General features: G+C 39.7%; 1 protein-coding gene and 1 pseudogene across 1 annotated transcript in view; both read left to right on the top strand.

Annotated features, from left to right (window-relative positions):
* The window catches only part of LOC102814627, an 8,040-nt pseudogene extending 1,101 nt beyond the window's left edge, over positions 1–6,939 (top strand).
* The window catches only part of GPC6 (glypican 6), a 1,623,644-nt gene that overhangs the window by 1,159,135 nt on the left and 437,626 nt on the right, over positions 1–26,883 (top strand). The window lies entirely within an intron of this gene.

Genomic DNA, 26,883 nt, shown 5'->3' with positions numbered 1-26,883 from the left:
ACCACCACCAGTCTCTACCAAACCAGGAAGTCTGGTCATTTCTATGCTTTTAAGTTTTGTTCCACATTTGCTCCCATTCTGTCCAGGATCTGCTAATGGGATCCCTTTCAGAGTGGTTAATAGTGGTAACGGAGCACCATCATGTTTGCATCCATAGGAATACAAGTTAGTATGCCAACACATACATCTTTCAGGGGGTCACATTCAATATAAAATACTGTCCACTTAGAAATGATTGGGTTTGGGACTACTCCTGAATTTGTACAGTGGCCCCACTCAAGATTGTTTCAAAGTCATTAAAGCAAAGTTCTAAATCCTTGCTGGCCTCACCAGAACCTTTCGATGAATTAATTATTTGTATATATATATATATATATATATATATTCAGGGTCCATTCTTACCATTGGACCCAAATCTCTCTTGCAAAGTCCCGTCTTCGGCATCTGCCTAAAATGGCTTACCCTACTATTTCTTGAGGACTTGTGGTGCGGCACTGTAGATCAATACTGGACTGTGAACCACAAGGTCAACAGTTCAAACCCTTGGAGCACTTAACAACAGAACAACTTCTTGAATCCCTGCTCCCTAGATGTGGATTTAGTTCAAACAATTAACTTACCATTTCCTAAGCCTCTCAAGTCCTTTTTGCATCTTTTCATTCTGTAAGTATGTTCTTTGAAATTAAGTATTATTTGTTTCTTATTTACCTGTGATATTTTAGCATGGTTCTGAAGCTCGTGTGAATAGGATCAAGGAATTTTAGGTTTCCTACAAACTTCTCAGCAAACGTGCCTTAAATGAAAATGATCTTTTTGATGGCACATTTTGGAGTTCTATGTCAATTGTTTTGGTCTCTGTCACCTGAATACTAAGTCCTCACATTGCTTTGAAGATGATGCACTAATACAATGTGTGGCATAAGGTTTGCCCCTTAGTCTTTCTGCCGCCAATGTAATGAAAAGTGAATAGTTATTAGCCACGTTTTACAGCAAAGAATCCTAGTCAGAGTAATCAATCCCAAGCTATCAAATGAGAGCAACTGGGGTTAAAATTTGCAACCTAGATTCTCTATGTTCCATCTATGACCACAGCATGCTGTGGGCTCTAAGATGAGATTCAGAGTCAGAGTCAGGGTTAATTGACCAAAGCAGTCATTAGTGAAATTGACTTGATAGAATATCTTGCTTGTCATTCTTGTATTAGTTGTGAAGAATAACTCAAAGGCCATTATTATACATGGTAGAAGCTATGCACAATTAAGTGCACTAAATACTGCTGTGATTTTTCTGTCTATTAGCTTATTTTCTGATATGCTTTACAAATTCCTCTCATTTATACATGTTAAAGTAGATACTCAGTTTTGACCACTTAGCAAAGGTTAGTACTTTGTCATGACTAAAGAAGCCTGTGCTTTGGCCCTGGTTCGAATGCCCACAGGTTTGTGGCCTTGGGCAGATTATCTAACTTGACCACATCCCACCATCCATCTCTGTGCAAATGAAGTAGTGATGTCTAACATCTCTAAGATCCTACTGATTTAGCCACTCCATAAATACTTCGTAAGTGTCTACAATGAAACTGGCCTTTCATCTTCCTTGTTGTTATTAGCTGATGTCCAGTTCACTCCACAGCATGACTCATGACACACAACTGAACACAGCACTACCTAGTCCTAAATCATCTCCATGATAGGTTGTGGACTTGAAAACTGGGATTATAACAACGTTATTATATTGTATTGTTGTTCAGTGGGTTCAGATTCATAACGATCCTGTGTAGGGTTTCCAAGGAGTGGCTAGTGGGTTTGAACCACCAACCTTGCAGTTAACTGTCCAGTGCTGATCTTACAGGATTCAAAGAGAGGGTTCTATCGCTAGAACATCACTGGTCTCTCTATCGTCCTTGTAGTTGTTGTTAAGTGCTGTCGAGTTGACTCCGACTTATAGCAACCTTGTGTATAGTTTCCTAGGAGCATCCAGTGGGTTTGAACCACCGATCTTGTGGTTCAAATCAACCTTGTGGTCCAATGCATAATCCCACAGTGCCAGGACTCCTGCTATCTTCCTTAGTACCCCAAATTACTTGCTAAAGTGACATTTATAACTTCATGCATCAGTAAAGAGCTAAGCAATGAAGAATACTTGAGATATTTTACTAGGTTTTTTGAAGTAAAATTCGTTGTTACTTCTTAACCTCTGTTATTTGTTCTTAATCTTATTTCCTACACATTAGCAAGTCCAGTTTCTCAGATGGTGCTCAGTGAATTAGAATAGACAGTATAAATTAATTTTGTGAATAAAATTTTATGAGACACTACATCAAATACTTCAGTAAAAGCAAGATATATTACTATATCCATTGTAGATATTCATCATCTAATCTTGCAATTATATATTTTTTAAATTGCATCTGTAAAGCTTTCCTATCCAATTATTCACCCCATGCTGTTCATAGGTACATAAATGTTTATAGCTGTGTTCTTAACAGTGGTTCACTGTATTTACTAGGAAGAATAATGTCAGAGGTAGTTTCCAGGATGGTTCTACTTTCTCTATTTGAAATTCTATAACATGAGTAGATTTTCTCAATATTCTGATATTTTTCTATGTAAGAAAAATTCATAGAGTGATAGACAATATACTATGTTTTTTTTTTTCTTTTTTTCCAGTGAATAAGTTTGCATGCTAGGATGTAATCATTTTGGGCAAAAGTACTTTAACATTCAAATGCTATTAAAAGGGACATTCTAAAGAATAACTGCATACATTTGTCGATTTTGTCTTTACTAGGTTAGTTCTCTAGGTTCAGAAACCATTATGCGGCCCAGGGAGGAAGTCTCAGGTGCTTCTAGATGCAACAATGTTCACTGAAGAATTAACATATTGTGAGCACCTATCTTATTCCTCTCACGATAAACTCTGACACTCTGTTTCTGCAAAAAAAATCACAATACTACTTAAGTGCTGGCCACTTTCTCTTTATAATTGGAGTGTAGAAGCAAAGCTGTTGTTGTTAGGTGCCATCCAGTAGGTACCAACCCATAGCGACCTTATTTATTCACAGCAGAACGAAACACTGCCCCATCCTGGGCCAACCTCACTACTGTTGCTACGCTTAAGTCCGTCGATGCTGCCACTTGGCCAATCCATCTTGGTAGGGGTCTTCCACTTTTTCTCTGACCCTCCACCTTACCAAACATGATATCCTTCTCCAGCGACTGCTTCTTCCTGACAACATGTCCAAAGTATGAGAGACGAAGTTTGGCCATCTTGGCCTCCAAGGAGCACTCTGGCTGCATTTCTTCCAAAACAGATCTATTGGTTCTTTTGGCAGCCTATGGAACTTTCAATATTCTCCTCCAACACCATATCTCAAAAGCATCAATTCTTCTACGATCTTCCTTATTCACTGTCCAGCTTTCACATGCATATGAGGTTATTGAAAATACCATGGCTTGGGTCAGGCGCATCTTAGTCCTCAAGCTGACATCTTTGCTCTTCAACACTTTAAAAAGTTCCTGTGCAGCAGATTTGCCCAATGCAATACATTGTCTGATCTCTTGACTGCTGCTTCTGCGAGTGTTGATAGTTGATCCAAGAAGAATGAAGTCCTTGACAACTTCAATCTTTTCTCCATTGATAAGAATGTTGTTGATTGGTCCAGTGGTGAAGATTTTTGTTTTCTTGACATTGAGATGCAATCCATACCAAAGGCTATGCTCTTTGATCTTCATCAGTAAGTGTTTTAAGTCCTCTTCACTTTCAGCAAGCAAGGTTGTATCATCTGCATATCGCAAGTTATTTAATGAGTCTTCCTCCAATCCTGATGCTACATTTTTCTTCATATAACCCAGCTTCTTGGATTATTTGCCCAGCTCACAGGTTGAATAAGTATGGTGAAAGAATACAACCTTGTGGCACACCTTTTTAATTTTAAACTATTCAGTGTTCCCATGTTCTGTTTGAACAACTGCCTCCTGGTCCAGATACAGATTCCTCATGAGCACATTTAAAGTGTTCCAGAATACTCATACTTCACAGTGTTGTCCATAGCTTGTCATGATCCACACAATTGAAAGCCTTTGCATAGTCAATAAAGCACAGGTAAACATCTTTTTTATATTCTCTGCTTTCAGCCAATATTCATCGGACATCAGCAGTGATATCCCTCATTCCATGACCTCTTCTGAAACCATTTTAAACCTCTGGAAGTTCTCTGTCAATGTATGATTGTAGCCATTCCTGTATTACCTTCAGCAAAACTTTACTCACATGGGATATTGTCCAATGATTTCCACAGTCTGTTACATCACCTCTCTTTGGAATGGGCACAAATACGAATCTCTTCCAGATAGCTGTCTTCCAAATTTCTTGGCAGAGATGAGTGAGTGCCTGCTGTGCTGCCTCACTTTCTTGAAAGATTTCAATTTTTATTCCATTCATTCCTGGTGCCTTGTTCTTTGCCAATTCTTTCAATGCATTTTGGACTTCCTCTTTCAGTATCATTGGCTCTTGATCATATGCTACCTCTAGAAACAGTTGAACATTAACCATTTGCTTTTGATACAGTGACTCTGTGTATTCCTTCCATCTTCTCTTGATGCTTTCTGCATCATTCAATAATTTGCCCAGAGAATCCTTCAATAATGAAAGTCGAGGCTTGAATTTTTCTTCAGTTTCCCCAGCTTGAGAAATGCTGAGTGTGTTCTTCCTTTTTGGTTTTCTGAGTCCAGATCCTTGCACATTTTGTTGTAATATTTGGCTTTATCTTCTCAAGCTGATCTTTGAAATTTTCTGTTTAGCTCTAGGACCTCCTCATTTCTTCCGTTTGCTTTAGCATCTCTGTGGATATAAATATTCATTTCCTATGGAAAATCGAGCTGAGCTAGATGCAGGATGCCTGTGCCAGTTTAAGTTAGTATCCTTGAATGGAGTACAACTAGGTAGTTTTAGAATTTTTAGTTAGTATCTTCTGAGGCATCTTAGTGATCCCTGAGCTGTTGCTCCCATTGGTTTTCTTCATTTAACCATATCTTGAACCTGAAATGTAACTTAAGGCACAAGCAGTTTTAAATAGGAAGGTAGTTAGCCTACTACATTTGCATATCAGCATTTAGTGGCTAATGAGGAATAAGATATCTAATTGACAAATTCCTCTCAACTGAAAGATGTCTCTTACAAAAATTCCTAAATCATCTAGAACTGAAGTAGGTCTTGAGTTAAATACAGAGTATATAATAAGGACTAGGCATCCCGATGTGGCTCTGTGGGATAAGCACTGGACCTCAAGGTCAGTTTGAACCACAAGGTTGGTGGTTCGAACTCACCAGCTGCTCCTCAGAAACCTTATACAGGATTTCTCTGAGTCGGAAGCAACTCAACTTCAGATAACAACTGCAAAAATAACAATGACTAAGCACGGAAGTGAAACCATTCCTAAATCATAATGTTTTAGATTAGAAGTTCAGCTCCTTATTTCACTCCCGAGGAAATGGAGTTCTACTGAGACACAGACATTTGCCTGAAGATATACGAAAGAATTGAAATTATAATCCCCATCTTCTGCTCCTCATCTAATACTATTTTTATTATGTTTTTTCTTCTACCAAAATTGCTTGTCAGGTTCCTGAAAAACAGACATATCTGTATATCTATATCCATATCTTCATTTTAGAATCCTTGTGTGGTGCTGTGGGTTAATGCGCTGACTGCAAAGGTGGTTTGAACTGCAAGGTCAGTGGCTCATGCTCACCAACCACTCCTTGGAAACCCTATATAAGGTTGCTATGGGTCAGAACAGACTTGAAAGCACTTAACAACAACATCATCATCATTTTGCTTGAACCAGACACCAACATCCATGGAAGCAATAGTCAAGAAATCAAACAACATATTGCATTAGGCTAATCTGCTTCACAAGACCTCTTTAAAGTGTTGAAGAGCAAAGATGTCAGTTTGAGGACTAAGGTGCACCTGATCCAAGCATTTTCAATAACCTCATATGCTTCTGAAAGTTAGATAATGAATAAGGAGGACCGTAGAAGAATTGATGCATTTGAGTTATGGTGTTGGAGGAGAATATTAGAAGTACCATGGACCACCCAAAGAACAAATAAACCTGTCCTTGAAGAAGTACAGCCAGAATGCTCCTTAGAAGCCAGAATGATGAGACTTTGTCTCTCATACTTCAGACATATAATCAGAAGGGACCAGTCCCTGGAGAAGGACATCATGGTTGGTAAAGGGAAGGATCAGTGAAAAAGAGGAAGATCAAGTGTGGCGAAGAGGTTTCTCCAATCAAATTCAAGAATAAGAATGTGAAACAGAGAAGGTGGCAGAGTAATCACCTGAATGTCTTTGTGGGGAGCATTCATGAAGGGCAAGGCTTTCCGCTTCGAAGAAAATTGAAGATTCAGCAAAGTTAGAGGAAATTGGTGGAAGAAATAAAAAGGCTCAAACATTACAGGAATCCCAGTTTACAGATCGATACGCAGATCCTCTGAAACATCCCTATTTAGCTGAAGAAGAAAGGTTTAGGATGCAGATTAGGAAAACTCATCAGCTTTTACCAGAAGAACAAATTGACCAGCCTTTACCAGAATGACAAGTTGGCCAACCTTTTCCAGAGGAGCAATGTAGCATTGACCAGCCTCTGCCAGAAGAACAATGTGGCAAAACAGTAAACTCCTTTGCTATTTAAAAGAAAAATGAAAGGAAAACATGAAATCAAAAAACAGAAGAAGAATATACACATGTACAAGCAAGGCAAGTTGCTAAGAATTCGAAAGGAGAAAACAAGAACAAAAAGAAGCTCAAAGACGCTACAAAAAGAAGAAAATGGAAGTGTGCAAATTATTGAGCAAAAAGACTAAAAAGGGCCAGCCAAATTTGAATTTACAAATGGAATATCTTCTTCAAAAAATACAAAATAGAAATTAAACCACCAATGTATGCATAATCAAGGGTTAAAATATCTGCTGTCTCTTGAAAAAAATAAAATAAAACAAAAAACAGGAAGATCCCAGTGAGATAGATTGGCACAGTGGCAGCAGCAATGAGTTGAAGCATAGCAATGATTGTGAAGTCGGTGCAGGGCCAGGCCACGGTTTCATTCTGCTGTGTATAACATCACTATAAGTTGGTACCAACTCGACAGCACCTAACAACAACAAGATGCCCATATCTGGATCTGTATATTCTGGTACTCCTTTGAAAATGAAGCAGATAATCTATGTATAGTGAAGAAAGTGAGTCGAGTGACATGCATTGGTGTTGTCAACAGTGAATGTGAATGGAAACCGCCTATATAGTCAACAGAATGAGATGGGGAAAAACACACACACTCATTTTCAAACATTAGCAAAAGGTAGTGGTTGCACGTGGGTATCCTTAAATGTAGGAGTGTTGGTGGTACTGCAGGGTAAGCACTGAACTGCTAACCACAAAGTCGGCTGTTCAAACCCATGAATTTGTCTTGAAGAGAAAGATGAGGCTTACTGCTCCTGGTGTGACACTGTAGGATAATGCACTGGACAGCAAGGTCAGCTTGAACTGCAAGGTCAGTGGTCCAAGCTCACCAGCGGCTCCTCAGAAACCCTATACAGGGTCCCTATGAGTCAGCACCAACTTGATGGCACTTAACAACAAAAGTTTTACAGCCGTGGAAACCCTATACAGAGTTGTTGTGAGCCAGAACAGATTTGACAGCACGGGTGTGGCGCTGTGGGCTAATGCATCAGACTGCAAAGTCGTTTGAACTGCAAGGTCGGTGGTTCAAGCTCACCAGCTGCTCCTTGGAAACCCTAAACAGGGTCACTAAGGGTCCGAATCGACTCGACGGCACTTAACAACAACAACAGCAAAGGCACTTAAGCAACAGCATGCTTAAATGTAAGATCACAAAGATGATTTTACTTTACCCGAGACTCTCCACTATGTTCAATGTCACTGTGTGCTTTCCCCAAGGCAGGTGCTTCACAAACCATTCTGAAGGATGTGCAATGAGTATTAAAATAAGATATAATTGCTTTAAGATGTCCTGGTAGTGCTGTGAGCTAGGCATTGGACTGCCCAGCCAGTCCGTGGGAGAAAGATGAAGCTATCTGCTCCTATAAAGATGTGGAATCTTGGAAATCCCATCTGGGGTAGCTGAGTCAGAATCAACTCAGTGGCAGTAAGTTTGGTTTGGTGTCTCTTAAATACAGACAACTCAGGTGATGCAGTTTTAATGCCTTGTCACATTGTTGTACTTGTTGCTGTTTAGAACTGGATTCCAGAGGAGTCCTTAAGGAATGCTTCATTTGTCTAGAGTTTTGATTTGAGGTAATGGTTGAAAAAAAAACAACAGTTTTCAATAGATGGTAATGATGGTGGTGTGCCATGGAGTCGGTTCCAACTCAGTGACCCTGTACAGGGTTTCCGAGGTTGTAAAACTTTACAGGAGCAGAAAGCCTCATCTTTCTCCAGCGGAATAGCTGGTAGTTTTGAACTGCTGACCTTGAGGCTAGTAGCCCAATTTATAACCACTATGTTGCCAGAGCTCCTTTTGCAACAGATAGAGGGTATGATAATACAAATATTAATTGCAACTAATAATTAAAATGAATAATTGTCTTACTTTTGGGATTATACAGCACTTGGAAGCTGTATCAGGTGAGATACTATTGAAATATTTAAATATATTCTTAGTAAAGAGGAAATAGACAACTAAGTATTGAGTATTTAAATTCTGCCCTACTTTAGAGGAATTAGATTTACTTTAGGAGCCCTGGTGGCACAGCGGTTAAGTGCTCTGCTGTGTCAAACTCACCTGGCATCCCACAGAAGAAACATGTGGTGGTCTGCTGTTGTTAGGCGCCTTCGAATGGTTCTGATTAGTAGTAACCCTGTACAGGGTTTCCAAACTGTAATTCTTTGCGGGAGCAGAAGGCCTCATATTTCTCCTGCAGCGCAGTTGGTGGGATTGAAACGCTGACCTTGTTGTAGTTCACAGTCCAGTGAGCCACCAAACTCCCCATGTTGTTGTTGACTCCCCATACATAACTTAAATACTGTAGACTTGTCTTTAGAATAGCAATTGGAAAGGACACACATTAGTAATTTAGACATTATTTGTTACAGTGGATTTTTAGAGTTACATTTACTTGGTGAGGAAATTACAGAAAGACAGGTTTTGAATCAACATAAGGAACATGTCTCTAGCCTAAGAACTGGAATTATCTGAAAGTCATATTGGTGTTAATAAGGCTGGGCTTTCTAAGGCTGGGCTTTCTAACCCAGAGGTTACAAATTCATTTTTTCTGGATGACCAATAGGGAAGCACAGGAATTGGTCAAACCAGATGATCTCAAATCTCTTTCAGCATCTTGCCTTAGCAGTTTAAGGAGTAATTAAACCAACAGGACTGCACAGGGAGTCTGAGTGGGATTTGGTTTCATTAATCTAATAGCATGGTAGTGGTGGTGATGGTGGCAGTGTGATGTGGACTCAGTTATAAGTCATAGTCACCCTGTATGAAGTTTTTGAAGCTTCAAATCTTTATGGGAGCAGAAAGCCTCATCTTTCGCCAATGGACCAGCTGGTAGATTTGAACTGCTGATCTTGGATTAGCAGCCCAACTCGTAACCCACCCACTATCCAACCATAGCTTCTTATAGGATGGTAGATGTTGTTCAGTGCCATTGTGTTGGTTTTGACCCGTAGCGACCCTGTATAGGGTTTCTGAGGAGTGGCTGTTGAGCTTGAACTACTAACCTTGTGATTCGTACTAACTTTGCAATCTAGCACATTAACCCACAGTGCCACACCAATACTCCTAGAATGGCAGTAGCTGCCTGAAATTCTGTGTTGAGAAGGATTCTGAGGTCCCCTCTGGGCAGAGTACCACTGGGCATTCTGATTGATTTATGGTGCTACACTGTGATGGGCTGATTTCATTCTGTCACACACCTGAGGTGTGCCCTCCTGATCTTAAATGACAAAACTGTCTTTTCTCTGTTTTCTAGAATTTGAGTGTTCATTATATTCCATCTTTGCTCTTAATGCACCTAAGCATATTTGGTTAACTCAGCTTTGAAATTTGTATGATGAATAATCTTTCATGTAGAAGGTTTTTAAAATTAACTAAAAATTATGTATTTATAGCTTAAAATAAAGCATGTGGTGTGTGTGAGAGTTCCTTTTAGGATGACTTATGACTTGATTAAAGATTATAATGAACAATCAGAAGATTTAACTAATATAAAATTTTATCCAAATTGGCTGTTTAAATTATTGAAGACAGACAGATCTGGCTTCATGTTTTGGGGAGCTTTATGTCTGACTTCCACATGCCCTTTGTTCTTCTTTAAAGTTTGCCGAGCTTACAGGAAATTATTCAGTACATAGCTCAATTACAAATGTGCCCTGCCAATCAGGAGGTTGTATCTGCAACCTCACCAGAGGTGATAAAGAAGTGCCATAGCTTAGGATATAAATCCACACATCTATAAACCAAGCAGCAGTGCTTGCCTTTCCTTTAATGTTTCCCAAAACACAGAATACCATAGAGCTTCTGGTTAAGAAAAGCAGCAATAGTTCTAGGATTGTTTTTGGGTTTTTTTGCCTTCTTCAAATCTTCTTACCTTAAAAAAAACCTAAAAAAACTGCAATGAAGTACATGCCAGTTGTTATACTGAACAGTAACAATAAAGGATGGAAGCAAAAAAGGTAATAGTTACTAATATTTTTATTTCCCCCAAAGATACAAATATTTGGGGACACTCAAATATCTAATGGCCTTGACAGAATTAAATTTTTCTGGGTCTAAATTTTCCTGTTGATGAGCTTCCTAAGAAATGTATGGAAACACAACTGAGCATTTGTCCAATGTCAAGCATGAGTAATACATTTTTCTTCCATCTATTTTCCCTTATAAAAGTATTGCTTTTTTTACCTTGCCTCTAGTGATTGCCTCCCTACCCCGCTCACAGATACATAAGGTTAGGAATATAACAGAACTCATTGGAGTCCTATTGTGGCGCTATAGGATGAGAACTGAACGGCTAAACCACAAGGTTGGTGGTTCAAACCCACCAGCCGCTACTCAGAAACCTTATCCAGGGTTGCTATGAGTCAGAACCAACTCTATGGCAGTTCACAAGAACTAAGTAGCGTCCATCGATTTGAGTTTTAATAAAAGTTAATAGTTGCCCAACTGATATTTTACACATAGAAACTGACTTGATAAACAAGATGACAGCATTTAAATGTTTTATATACACATACCAGGGGGCTCCAAAATATTTGTGGAGAAATGAAAGCTAATGGAATTTTTCCACAAGTTTTTTGAAGCTTTCTCATCCTAAAATGTCTCTTTGTTATGGATCGAAAACATAAAAAGACTGTCTTAACACACAGTGTGTCTTGCTTAAAATGCTTCCTACCTCCCCCGGGATGGCATAATAAAACCCTTCATCTATTAGTATGCACCCTGTAGAATCAGCACTGGACTGCAAACCAGCAGTTCAAACCCACCAGCTCCTCCTCGGAAACCCTGTACAGGGTAGCTAGGAGTCGGAATTGACTCAACAGCACTTAACTCAACTCACTTGAAATGAGAACCACAAGGTCCTCATTTCAAGCCTGCCAGCTGCTCTGTAGGAGAAAGATGAGGCTTTCAGCTCACGCAAAGATTTAAAGCCTTGGAAATTCTATACAGGTCGATATGAGTCTGGCACGAGAGAAAAAACAATGACAATTGCCAAGTCACCAGTTCCTGCCCTCAAGATGTTTGCATTCTAATGAAAGGAGACATACAACAATTACAGAGCAACACTATGTGTGCTTACTGTGTACTGCAGTCTATAAGATTCCACCTAGCCCTGAGCCGTGGGTCCTCAGTGAAACCAGACAGATGGATATGTGTGATGGAGGGGATTAAAGATTGAGTCCAGAAACAGGAAGGCATGCAAGAGCAAGAGGAAGACACAGCATATGCAAAGGTCCTGAGTTAAAAGAAAGCAGAGCTTCATTCAGGAAACTGTGTGTATAAGGAACAAATAAATGTCTCAATTGGAGAGAGCAAGAAAGTCATGTCTACACCTAATTATATTCCAGCTCACATATGAACTATCCAGACAGCTCTCTTAACTTCTGCCTTGCATGGCCAAAAATGAGACTGCCAGCCCTGCGCCAGAATAAGTTAGTTTAGTGATGACTTTGAACAAAAGCAATTGCTTGATTCCGATCCAGGCATACCAACGCCAGTACTCCATCCTAAAGTTTTCACGGATGAAAACACTACATAAGTTCTTTACATAAGCTTCTTAAAAAGAAAAAGAAAAAGAAACAATTCTTTTGATCCCAACTGACAATCTACTTAAAATACTTTCAAGATTTTAACTGTGACAGAGCTCACCACAATATTGGAGCTACCATCATACCTGCAAGAATGATGCTCACAGTGGTTACAAAAGGAAACGTTCTCTATACACCTTTTTTCTTAGGGGCTGGTAGGTAGATTTCTGTTTGTCTGTATTTAACGGTATAAGTGGTACTGAGTTTAAGAATAAATTATTTTCCATGTCAGCATCCTCACTCTGCATTTCCTTCATCATGGCTTTTGATGAGACCTTTCCCAATAAGGACCTTGGTGTATAGAACAAGATCGTTGGGTTTCAAGATTTACTGATGATATAAAGGTGTCAGATCACATGGAGACTTGGCTGATGAGACCTGTTTAAAAGCCACACACACACACACACACACACACACACACACACACAAATCCATTGTCTTCCAGTTGATTCTGACTCACGGTGACCCCATGGGTTATAGAATAAAATTGCTCCATAGGGTCTTCTTGGCTGTAATCTTTGTGGAAGCCAACTAGCAGGCCTTACTTCCATGGTGCTGATGGATGGGTTGAAAACACCAACCTTTAGTTTAGCAGTTAAGAGCAACCCATTTTCATCACTTGTTGTGTATGTGTTAAGTGCTGTCGAGTGGATTCCGACCCATAGCGACCCTGTATAGGGTTTCCAAGGAACAGCTGGTGAGCTTGAACCACCAACCTTGCAGTTCATACGACTTTGCAGTCTGACGCATTAACCCACAGCGTCACACCAGAACTCCAATTACCAAGGCGTAGATATCAAAGGGTTCTATGTCTAGATGCTGTGACCTATCTCTCAGAGACCTGAGGGCCCTTTAGGAAACTCCTTTACTCTTAAATTTTTCACTAGATGTTTTATTCAACACAAAAGTGAAGCAATTTATGACTTATAAAGAATGATATATGAAAGTAAGGGATGACAGTAACTATTTAGATTGTTTTAGTTCCCATCTCTTTGCATCTGGGGAATGATACTATTTTCAAGAATAAATATTATAATGTCATTTAAAAATGAAGGCAGGTGTTGGAATTTAAAACAAATTTTCTTTTGTGGTAAGCATTTTGTTGTTTTAGATAGTAAGGTATATTGGAGTAAGGTATATTAGCAGTTTGCATATTTTCTCAGCACTACAAATCTCCTCAGTCCAATAGTAAGAACTGAACATAAAAACCTCATACTTTATGTGACGAAGATCCTCAATAGCTTCTGTGCATTTTCAGGTTAACAATTGTCATGTAAAAGTACAGCTGGAATAACTCATATTCAATAACTCAGCAAAAAATACGACTTTTTTACGTGGGAGCAAATAAGTGTGTCATTCTCCTGTTGTAAAAATATCGTGGTCGTGGTAGTGGTGCTGTGCCATGGAGTCTATTCCAACTCATAGGGATCCTGCAAAGGGTTTCTGAGGATGTAAGTTTTTACAAGAGCAGAAAACCTCATCTTTCTTCAATGGCATGGCTGGTAGTTTTGAACTGCTGACCTTGAGGTTAGCAGCCCGACTCATAACCACTATGCTACTAGAGCTCCTTTCTAAAAAGTATATCTGGTATCATATTTTCAACAGAATATTATATGCAGTATAGATGAGGTTACCCTTTAAACATTATGATGAAGATTTTAAAATTCTTTTCAACAGATTTCAAAAATCACATTGAACTTAAACTACTTGAGTCCGTTTGCTCTCATACCTCCGTCCCCTTCAGGGTACCCCTTGTTGTTGATGTTGTTCAGTGGCGTCGAGTCAGTGCCGACTCATAAGGACCCTGTATAGGGCTGATAGGTCTGAACCACGGATCTTGTGATTAGTAGTCTGGTGCTTATCCTACAGCACCTTTGACTTATGTCCATGTTATACCACCATAACAGTAAGCACATTTTACATACCCACGATCTTGGATTATCTATGTTTGTTCTTTGATGCACAGTGTTGAAAAGAGAAGTACAGCAAGCAGATAGCTACCCAAACTTCACAGACTCTCCACATCAACACCAGATACCTCTGTAACATTTTGTCACTGACCTCTGGAAGTGATTAGTAGAGATCTCTTTGAAATTTAGTCAGTAAAACAAGTACATTTTTGCCTTTTGTGGGAAGATGGCTTACATCACGATATATGAAACAAACACATATTCTCCCCATAATCCGGGCATCTATTATAATGAATATAGTATAACCTAGTCATGGCATGACACTGTAGGGTAAGCACTGGACTGTTCACTGCAAGGTAGGTGGTTCAAACACACAACTGCTCCTTGGAGACTCTATGTGGGGTTGCTATAAGTTTAAACCAATTATGGCAGCACATAACAATAGCAACAACAATGAATATGGTACAAAGTATAAGTTTGAAGGAAAATGGAGGTTTTAGCTTCTATTCAGAATTGAGGTTCTTCTTGTTCGTTGCCATAATTTTTAAAGTGGGCAACAAATAAAGTAACTGATCTATCTGACATTTTTACTCCTAAATTTTGAAAGTATTTCCTGGTATGGCACTGTAGGAAAACCACTGGACTGCAAATCACAAGGTCAGCAGTTCAAACCCACCTACTACTTCTCAGAATTCGTCTACATAGTCACTATGTCTCAGAGCCAACTCAGTTGCACTCAACAAAAACAAACGTAAACTCATAAACCTATACATGTCTATGTATGCTTAAATTATACCTATGCTCATTGCTGTCAAGACCCTGCTGATAGCAAACCCTGTAGTGTAGAACTTCCCCGAGGGAGTTCAAGGAGTACTGGTGTGGCACTGTAGGAAAAACACTGACCCAAACTGCAAGGTCGGCAGTTCAAACTTATCAATTGCTCCTTAGGAACATTATCCAAGGTCAGCATGTGTCGGAACCAACTTGACGGCAGTGAACAACAACGATCTTTATAGAAGTCGACTGCCACATCTTTCTCATGTGGAGATGCTGATGTACTCGAACCACCAACCTTTTGGTTAGCAGCCAAGTGCTCAATCCCTGCATTATCAGGACTTGTTTCTTTCCTAAAATTCTAGAAAATGTGAAAAAAAAAACAAAAAGCCCTCTGTGCTTAACATGTAATTGTTGTTGTTATTAAATGCCAACGGGTCAATTCTGACTCATAGCCATCCTGTGTAGGGTTTCCGAGACTTTTTAAAATCTGGGCAGGATCAGAAAGCTTCATCTGTCTCCCCCAGAAGGGCTGGTGAGCTTGAACCACTGACCTTGTGGTTAGCAGTCCAGTACAAATTGTATAGAGTCACCATGCTACCCTATCATGTACTAGTAGCTCTATAAAACCATCTACATTCGTAGTATATTAAATTCGTTTTATGAATTTAACACTACAGCCAGCTTAGAAACATAATTAGAGTCTTCCAATTCTAGCATGTTAAGTAAATTTTTTATACATAGAAAATTTCTCATGAACATTTTACTATAAGACTGCATGGTGTAGAACCACCAGCTAAATTATCTGGTCATTCATTTCTCTTTCTTTATTTCAGTTATAAATACAGTAGTATTTTAGGGATTTCTAACAAGACAGTTTAAAAGTATGAGGGAAATGTAAAGAGAGGGAAATACTGGAATGTATCCCTAGTAGTAGATCCACACTGGAGGTGTTTTTCATGCCTACGGATGTTTGTAGAGGCATTGGCATCTCTACAGATGATATATGTGAGTTAGTGGAGGATAGTTATTTCACCCATGGTGGACTTAATGCAAAAATGTTGCTGCAAGATGCTTTACACGTTAATATTTCTAACTAATAGGACATTTCAAATATGTAGACTTCAGTTGGACCTGTGTGTGTGTCTGTATTCCTCCTGACAGTATACCTCAGGGTTCTCTTGCTAGTGTAGAATGTATCTCCGTTTGCTACTGCACTCACATTGTTGTGCAATTATTTATTTACATGTCTGCTTCTTGTACTACATTTTTTAGCTCCCTCAGAGAGAAGGGGCAGTACTATTGATTTTTATGTTTTCAGCTCACATTGCACTGTCCGGAACATAGCATATATTTGCTAATTGAGCAAATAGCATAGAACTCATCACAGTGGATAAATTTGGTATCCAGATGAAAAAGAAAGCACAATATAATGTCCTGGTCTCTTTATTTTAACAAATCATAAAAATGTCTACATGAGACCATTTGCCCTAGCACTCCTTTATTTTGGAGACATTACTTACAAGATCCAAGTGAGGTTCCATTTCTCCTAGATGAGAAAACTAGAGACTGGTCATTTGAAATTCATCAACACAGAATGTCCTCATGGGAATCCAACTCCCCAATGCTCAGGTGAAACTCGTTAAGAAACGAGACTGGCTTAGCATCCAGAAATTTAGGGTCTGTGACTCTGAGATCCTAGACGACCGAATGAGATGTTTATCTCCTCTCTTGTGACTTGATCTAGTCACTGAGATTTAAAAGCTGAGAATTTGAAGAAAATACTGATAGGCCATTTTAATTATAACTGGAAATATAGATTGTGTTATAAGAACAAAAAGCAGCAAGAAATTTATTCCAATATACTATTTTTGTGGGAGCGTGGTGGCACTAGGGGATAAACACTGAACTGTGAACCACAAGGTCAGCTGTTTGAATCTATAAGCGGATCCGCAGGAGAAAGATGAGGCTTTCTGCTCCTGCAAAAACTTTGTTGTCAAGTGCTCTTGAGTCAGTCCCAACCTACAGCCACTCTGTATTGGGTTTCCAAGGAGTGGCTGGTGAGCTTGCAGTTCAAACCAAGTTTGCAGTTCAGCGTATTAACTCACAGCACCACACCAGGACTCCACATGCATATTGTTGTTGTTGTTGTTAAGTGCCATCGAGTCAGTTCCGACCCATAGCGACCCTGTACAGGGTTTCTGAGGGTGTAAATCTTTACAGGAGTAGAAAGCCTCATCTTTCTCCATCAGAGTGGCTGGTAGTTTCGAACACCAGGACTTAGAGCCTCACAAATCCTGCATAGGGTTGCTGAGTTGGAACCAACTCTGTGACACTTAGCAAGAACAGCAAAAAACAGTACTAGTTTTGTGGAGAAATCTTTCAGAGACAAAGATTATGAGCCCTTACCTCAGATAAACACAATGGGTAAATCCTAGTAATAATAATTTAAAAACCCACAATTCCACTGCCTTCAGGTTGATTCTGACTCGCAGACTCTCTAGGGAAGAGTAGGATTGTTCCTTAGGGGTTTCTGAGACCGTACATCTTTAAGGGGGAAAAAGAAAAAAAATCTTTATGGGAGCAGACTGCCTCATCGTTCTCATGTGAGTAGCTGTTGGGTTTGAACTGTGAGACCACAATAGCACCAGGGATTCTTCTAGTCCTAATAATGAGAATATTAGCATAATAATTTTCCTCCATTTTAAGGGGAAACATTTCACTATTTTGTTTCTTTTGACTCATCAATGTCAAGGACGTTGGCCCTTGGTGGACCTCACTGAAAGGAGTTTGAGCCTTGAGGTTCAAATCGACCTTGGCATCCAGTGCTTATCCTACAGCACCACACCGGGACTCCGTCTAGAGAACTGCTTAGGAATCCCCAGAATAGTCACCATAACCTTCTGAGCTGACCTCTCCACCTTGAATTTAAGTGGCCCAGCAGAAGATCCCCATCAGAAGCCACTATTATGACTAGACTTTTTATTTTTTTATTGAAGGCACCCTAAGAAGACTAAGGGAGTCCTGGTGTGGCGCTGTGGGCTAATGTGTCAGACTGCAAAGTTGTTTGAACTGCAAGGTCAGTGGTTCAAGCTCACTAGCTGCTCCTTGGAAACCCTATATAGGGTTGCTATTGGTCAGAATCGACTCGAAGGCACTTAACAACAACAACAACAAGACGAAGACAAGGATGTTACTGAGAGAACTTATCTGTAGTCATCCACTGATCCACAGAGACATGTTTTACCATGTTTTGTTTGGAATAAACCTGCGAGTGCATGAACTGGAACCCCTTGTGATTCTGATAGATCTCCAGGTGGTTCTTATATATACATAAAATTTTGTTAAAATGTAGACTCTTGATTCGGTAACTCTCGGGTGGAAATGTAAATTCTTACCAGGGTTTTGATCCAGGAAGAGTCAATTTGACGATCTGGTTAGAAAGCAACTTAGCATGGTCTTGTCCTAACATAATAAGGGCCTTCACTGGTTTTTTGCTTTTAGTGCTCTTGAGTCGATTCCAATTTATAGTGACCCTGTATAGGGTTTCCGAGGAGCAGCGGGTGGATTTGAATTGCCGACCTTGCAGTTCAAACCTAAGTAACACTATTTTTTTGTTGTTTTTGTTGGATGTTGTTGAGTCAGTTTGGACTCACAGCAAATCCATGTGAGAAAGTAGAATTGCCCCGTCGGTTCTCTAAACTGTAGTTTTTACAGGAACAGATTCCCAAATCTTTCCTCCTGTGTAGCTGCTGGGTGGGTTCGAATCACCAGGTTTTCCATTAGCAGCCAAGCACTTAACCACTGAGTCACCAGGGCTCCTTAGCAATAATGCCATCTCAGGTTTTTATACCTTATACGTTTCAAACACTTCACAAACATAACCATGTTTGCAGGTTTCATCCTTACATGCCTGTGGAGTAGGCAAGCATAATCCTAGCCACTGTATAAAATGCAGAATGCAACACTAGTGACACACACACACCACAGTAAGGTCAACCATTCCAGATGAAAAAGACCAGCTTTATCCAAGGACGATACTCAGAAGGGCTGGAGAAGGAGGAATGGAAAGCAAGAAACCCAGGGAGGAAGTAGATAAGTGATCTTAGATTGGGGGGTTTGCAATCATGGAGATGAAATGAGGTGTATGATTTGTTGAATGTAAATCTGATGATCTGCTCTATAAATCTTCACTCAATTCCCAAAGAAAAGTGAAAAAAATAAAATAAGATAAAGACAACAGGTCTTTAAAGACAACTACTCACTGCTGACATGGAGTAGTTGGACTGAGAATTAAATCTGTGGCTTAATGATCTCAAAGCCCAGTGCCCTTTTCTCTACATACTCTGCTGTCTGTTCTCTTAACTCATTATATAATGGAAATACATATACACTGAATTTTAAATGATTAACCAGCTCTTAGACTTTTTTCCAAAAGAGTTAAAAAATCCAGTTGTTCCCGACAGTCTTTTGGAGTCCATGGAATATCGCAATTTCAAATCCTCAAGCAAAACTCATAATAATTTTTTTTTCATTCCAAGTACATATTTTGAACCCGATTTTATGAAGACTTTTTCATTGACTTACCCATAGCAAAAGTCAGGAGCCCTGGATTACGAACTCAGCTAATAATCTACCAGGTTTTATCTACCAGCCACTCCATGGGCGAAAGATGAAGCTTACTGATCCCTTAAAGATTTGCAACCTTGGGAACCCTATACAGGGTTGACGGCACGCAAACACCATTATCAGCACAGCCAGCATTCTCATGACTGTTCAAGGGTACCTTTCCCTAAATGATTCTTGGGAAGATAAGCCTGGCTTTAACCTATAATGTTGTTACTGTTAAGTGCTGTTGAGTCAACAGTTCAAACTGACTTTGCAGTCCAGTGCTTATTCTGCAGTGCCACACCAGGACTCTATTGCACTGAATATTCATTTTTGTCCCTATTTGGTTTTCTTTCTTTTATTTAAAGTTAGAAGTTCAGCTATAGTTTTCTCTGCTGTTATCCAAAAATTTAAACTGCATTATCCATTTGCCCTAGGGACTTACCCACATTTTTTAAGTCAAAAAGAATGAAAGAGGCTCAAACTTGCCATGCAGCCAACAACATTTGTGAAGCCCTTCTTTTCTGCCACACTGTCTTGAATGGTTAGGCAGTGATGGTTGCAGCTACTGGACAAGTAAAATGGGATCACCTTCTCCAGGGACTTGTTGAAAAAGTATGCAGCTGAAATGAATGTGGATGAGTGGGATGAAACGCTGATCTGGGTCTTCTGATATTGCACATAGCACCTAGACCACCGACTTTGCAATTCAAAGTGACTTTGCAGTCCAACCCATTAACCCACAGTGCCACACCAGGATTCCAAGTTTAAAAGTAAGCCTGGTCATTTCCTTGCCTTAAAAACTGGCTAGTTTCATTTTCTCATAAAGCCTCCTGTAATGTGAGTCACTGTGGAAAATTAGAGAAACTGAAGTTTAATGATCTACTTACTAGAGAAAGAGGTAGACTGTATCAAGGAAAACTCTTGGCATTGTCTTCCAGAGGATCACAAGAAGATCCAGCCCCACTTGATTGCATGGATGATGGACTGAACTACGGGTATTTGAAGAGTTCCCTACATGTTCCCTCTTAGGGAAAACAAATGAATGAGCAGATGTAAGAAACTTGGCTTTCTGTATTAGGGGGTATGCCAAAAATCAGGGCAGAGGCCTGCAAACCATTGTAAGTGTCAAAGCATGTGTGATCTGGGAAGCCAACCAGAGCCAAGACACATAAAACAAGACCAGAGTAATTAAGTCACCTCTGAGGTGTAAAATAGCAGCCAGTCCTCAGAAACAGGAGCAAATTAGAACCACAAATCTAGCTTTTAGCCAAGGCAAAGTAGCTAGGAGAGAGAGCAGAAGCAAGACCATCCAAATTCAGATACTATTTTTTTTTTATTTTCAACCAAGTACTTGGAACAAAGGGACAGAAACTGATGTATGTTAAAAACCCAGCAAGTACCAGGCACTGTTACTTTGCCTACAGATTCTCAGCAAATCTGAACAGCAGCTCTAACAGGTGGTTGATGACGATACTTCTCTGGAGAGATTTAGTAACCTGAGGAAGATCGCTGAACTAATAAACCATAAAATCGGATCTGTCCGACTTTCGAGCTGACGGTTCTTCACTACCTGATGCTCTGTACTGGGGAAATAGGATTATTGATAAGGGATTATCTGCAAGAAGCTAAGGGAGAGGCATTTCTGGATTTGATTGGGCAGCACATCTGTAGTCTTCTTAGAGCCCTGCTTGCTTTTGTATATTCTGGGCCCAAGCATTACTCATTTCTATGTGTGTTTGGGTACCAGTTTACTGAACTTCTTTGTGTTTAGTACATTGTTGTCCATTGTTCTCTGGCTTTTAAATCAATTTGTGTCGGCATTTTGCTCATGCTGACAGACTTCTTGTTTGAGTTAAAGGTGGTGTTTGTGATGTCTTCTTCTACTGCCCTAAGTCAACTCCAATTTCATAAGGATTAGGATACTGGAACACTAGTGGAGCTCTGGAGAACTATTTTCAAGCCGGCCCCTTGAAAGATATAGGAGACCATCCCATCTGATTCCCTTGTTGTTGTTGTTGTCAAGTGCTCAGACTCATAGCGACCATGTATAGGGTTTCCAAGGAGCGGCTGGTGAGTTTGAACCACCAACCTTGTGGTTCAAACCAGCCTTGCAGTCCAGCGCCTATCCTACAGCACCATACCATGACTCCTAGAGCTGAAAATCAGAGCGTCAAAGGCTTAGGTGAAGCCTTCATGATCAAATTCCCTAACATCCCTCTCTTTTGCTTATTTTACAATTCTGTGAAAGACAAAGCAAGGAAAGTCTTTGGTTGGAGTTAGGGTTTCCTTGGTAAGGACTGTGACAGAATCCATCTTTCTCAAGCTGGTCAGCTCAGTCATATTGCAGAGTCTGCAGGAGGCTCACTCACTTTTTTCACAACTTCTTACCCAAGGGCATAGTGAGTGCAGTCATTAGCATACAGCAGCTCCCAGACCACTGTACAAAGGCCTTTTAATCATGCTCTAAATCAATTGAATTGGAAGAGTTTCTCAGAAAAACTTCCTGGTGCCAACTTCCATGTCCTTTATGAAGTACTCAAGCATGTCTTCATACAACCGATTCAGCATGAACCAATGATGCTTTCAGTTCTTTTCTTCAAGGGCAATGGAGCATCTGCCATTGATGCTCATCAACTCAGACTAAATCAATCAGAATGTCAGGTAGAGACCTTTAGGATATCAGTGACCCCAAGACACTTCCAAGCATTTACTATCTAATCAAATTCAAGACCACTGAGATCATCAAATACTTTTGTAAAGTCAATGGAAACATCTTGACTTGGTCCTCAAATTTCAGTTTTCAGCATTGTGCTGCATTCTGCTCAATCTAAAGACACGGGAATTGGAGGAAGGCAGCACTGTTAGTGCCTTTCTCCTTGGAAATTCCTTAAACTTAATGTATTGATGCAAACTCTATGCAAGGATAGTTAATAGTAATGACTGTTGTTGTTAAGTGCCGTAAAGTCAGTTTCAACCCATAGTGATCTTATGTCAAACAATGAAACTGTGCCCGGAGCTGTGCTGTCTTCACAAATGCTGCTATGCAATTGTGATTTTTATTACACAGATATCAAAAACCAAACCAAAGCCCATTGCTGTGGTTTCAATCCTGACTCATAGCAGCCCTCTAGGCCAGTAGAAGGATACCACAGTGATTCCAAGGCTTTAAGGAAGCAGACTAGCATCTTTCTCCTCAGTGCAGCTGGTGGTTTTGAACCTATAGCCTTCTAGTTATCAGTCAAGTGCTTCAGCACTGCACACCACGGGGCTCCTGGTGTTATCTACATCATAATCATCACTATCATTGACCTTTGTTGAGCATCTATCATGTGCCAGATTGGACTATGTATTTTACAAGCAGTATCTTATTTATTTCTCATCTCAACTCTACCAAATGGATATTGTTTTAACTTTATGTGTGAGAAACAGCAGCCTGTGTGGGTGAGGAAATTGGCCAACTGAGACCCAGTTGTTTGACTCGATAGCCAATTTACCACAACTGCTCTTGTCACCCCTTACCTGCCAAAATATTGTAATGTTGGAAATGATCAGATCATTTCACATCAGGTCTGGCTCTTACAGGACTTCAAAATTGAAGGTGAAAAGTAATTTGTGTTCTCCTTTGGTAGATTCTCTGGATTTGGTGTGCTACAGAATCAGTCACTAAAGGTCAATGGATGCCAAACTTTCTCTGTAGCTAGCTGTAGCTGCAAGGTGTAGCTAGAATGCATATTTTACAATTCTGTGAAAGATATAACAAGGTCAAACATAGAAAGGGCTTGTCCAAGATATTTTTAAATTTTGTTATTTCAGATTGGTATGATTGTGAAGGCAACAGTATCCTCTATTTACCAGTTTATGAAAATATCAAAAAGGGAACGGGAAAATTTCCAGCTAGGGAAGCTGCTTCACTGGCTTGGGTCCTCACTGTTTGTGAACCAGCATATGAGAGTGTACCTTTGACTTCTCGTTTTCTCTGTCGGTATTGTTAAATGCTGTTGAGTCAGTTTCAACTCATAGTGACCCTGTATAGGGTGCCTTTTGAACCACCAACCTTGGAGTTAACTGTCCTTAACCTACAGTACCACACCAGAACTTTCTCTAGCTTAGAAGACAAAAAAAAAAAAAAAAAGGGGGGGGGGGGAGGGGGAGTCTATCATTGATAGTCTTGATCCTAAATAATTTTAGCTGGTGAAAGTGGGTTATGCCATTTGCTAACCTGTATCCAATGTTCTAAATTAATTCAATAGAGAGAGTGCTTCAAAGTGATAGAAAAGATAGCATTCTTTGGATTCACCTTTAAGTAGCAAAAATAGGCAGAAGATTTGTTGTGTTCTGCGCAGGAAAGCACACACGAAAAAGTTTACATCAGAAAAATAATCAGATGTAGTAAGCTCAAGTCGACAAGTAATTAATTTTGTAACTTAGGGGTCTGGAGTTGGTGATCCGTGAATTGGTATTCACTTGGTGGTTACTTAAATCTAATCTTTAAAACCCGGCGCAGTCCTTATTCATTAAAATATGAAAGACGATGATGACCAGGAGATATGAGTGTCTGGGATCATCAGTTTCAACTTGGGTTATGAACTCACAGAAATGAAAAGAGAACACAAGAGTCGTAACCCCTTTTATGTCCCCTCCTCACTATGGCAACTGGCAAGGAAAAAAATCACAGAGCCAGACATCAAATGGTATATTTTAAAGGCAGCTTAAGCGTATATGTTTAATTCTAAGGACTTCTAAGGAATGAGCACTTGCTTACAGGGTTCTGGAGCTATTTGAATTTACTTCATTTAATGACCTGATGGCAGTTGTTGTAAAATGAGACCATCTGGATGTGATCAGCACATCTTATACTGGTTAACACTCAGTGAACATGCAACGTATATGCACAGTTCCTGTGAAGTTAAAGACAATGCTAACACAGGCAAAAGTGCAAGACAATTGGCCTTGCAATAAAAGAATGTGTTTTTTGATAGTGCAGTGTTGCAATTAAATGTGACGTACTGAACTTAGCAATAGGCAGGATAACCAGGGCTCTGCATCACTCGTTTAGAATGCTTTTCCATTCATTTTATCATAATTTAAATATTTTACATGTATGCTTTCTAGCGCAATCATTTTATGAAAAATTGTGGGGTGCCTCCGATGTATATTATATTTAACAAAGAAAAACACAAGGCGTACCTAAGGACAGTAAATGCAGCAGAATCCCTAGCCTTCTCACATTGCTGTTTATTTAGCCCAGGGCCAGCTTAACAACAGGACATCAGTCAACTCTCCGATGATGCTAGATTCAGATACAGAGTCTGATGACGTAACTTATGTTACTTCTAAAAAACGTAACAGCTAAAGGCTTTCTCCCAACTTACAGTGTTCTCAGGATAATTACGCAGCTTTGACAAAACAGAGATAGTAGAGAAATGGTGGAGTTGGTGTGCCTTGGAGTCGGTTCTGACTCATAGCGACCCTGTATAGGGTTTCCGAGGCTGTAAATCTTCAAGGGAGCAGAAAGTCTCATCTTTCTCCCTTGGAGAGCTGATCTTGAGGGTAGTAGCCCCACTCGTAACCCACTACACTAACATGGTTCTGTTAAGTCTCCAAGTGTTTGAAAGCTTATCAGGCTTTCTGAAACAACCATGTCTGCAAATTTTAGTACTAGTGATGGAAGGTCTATTGCTGAGATTATTGGCACCTCCTGCGTCTTCTATTAGGGTAGCAGTACCACAAAGTTTGAAACCTCAAGGTACAATATTGCATCTAAAACTTGAGCATGGTTCAGTTCAAACTGATAAGTCATGAGAGAAAACAAGTGTTCAGACATATTATCCCCATTGGCAATGCTGCCTTGCTTTGCCTCTTACAAGTAATGTTTGATTTTTGTCCGAATGCACTACAAAATATCAGCATTGCACTTTGTTCGTAACAGAGAAATTGCAGTCCCTTTTTGATTAACTGTGCGTTACGGTTGTATTTCAATTATTTAGATCAGTCTTAAGGAAATTGTGAATGTAGCAACAGTAGGCAGGATAATCATGGTTCTGGGTCACTCATTTAGAATGCTTTTCCATTCATTTTATTGTAATTTAAATAGTTTGTATGTGTGCTTTCTAGCGCAATCATATTATGAGGAATTGTGGAATGTCGCCGATATATATTTGCTATATTTAGCAAAGAAAACTTACAGAGCACACAGTTACATTTGAATTTCAGATAAGCAATAAATCATTTTTGAGTGTAAGTATGTCCTAAATACTACAATAGTAAAAAGTGATTCATTGGTTATCTGAAAATCAAATTTAACTGTGCATCCTATATTTTATCTGGCAACCCTACTACTTATGGGAAAGGTGTCCAATGGAGTTTAGAAAGATACAAATACAAATTAGATTTGGGCACTCCCTTGAAAGAAGCATGTCTATAAATTAAAGCTAGGTCATCAATGATATTGAATTCCCTCAGATATGCATAAGCCAACTGCCTTTGAGTTGCTTCCAACTCATGGAGACCACCCCATGTGTGTCAGAGTAAAATTGTAATCCATCAGGTTTTCAGTGGCTGATTTTTCAGAATGGGACTGCTAGACCTTCCTTCTGAAGTGCATCTGGATGGACTCAATTCTGCAGTATTTCAGTTAACAGCAGAACACATTAACCTTTTGCACACCCAGGGGCTCAAAGACATGCATAGGTAAAGTGAATGAGTTAAAAAGACCTCAAGAAGGAGACGCATTGAGGAATGTGTAGAAAGCAGTGTGTTTTTCAATTCTGTTAACATAAAGCACACGAAAAAGAGTAGAGGGAAGTAAGGATGAAGCTGGGACTCGAATCTGGCTAAGGTATTTAAACTTGATGCTTTGGTTCAGTGCTGACCAACAGCAAGCTCTATTAACCACCAATGCGAGTCATGTATGTAATTTTACCTTTTCTGATAGTCTCATTGAAGTCCAGGTGTGGCACTGCAGGATCAACACTGGACTGCAAACCACAAGGTCAGTGGTTCAAACCCACCAGCTGATCCATGGAAACCCTATACAGGTTTGCTATAAGTTGGAATAGCCTCGGCAGCACTTAACAACAACACCACTAACCACATGGTTGGTGGTTCAAACCCACAAGTCAATCCTCAGAAACTAGGAGAAAAGATTGAAGTTGTCAAGGACTTCATTCTTCTTGGTTCAACTATCAACACTCGTGGAAGCAGCAGTCAAGAGATCAGACGATGTATTGCATTGGGCAAATCTGCTGCACAG

This window comes from Chrysochloris asiatica, unplaced genomic scaffold (genome assembly GCF_000296735.1).
Source record: "Chrysochloris asiatica unplaced genomic scaffold, ChrAsi1.0 scaffold00005, whole genome shotgun sequence".
In the NCBI taxonomy this organism is placed as follows: domain Eukaryota; kingdom Metazoa; phylum Chordata; class Mammalia; order Afrosoricida; family Chrysochloridae; genus Chrysochloris; species Chrysochloris asiatica.
The sequence above is the reverse complement of the archived record's forward strand: the minus strand, read 5'-3'. Positions and strand labels throughout refer to the sequence as shown.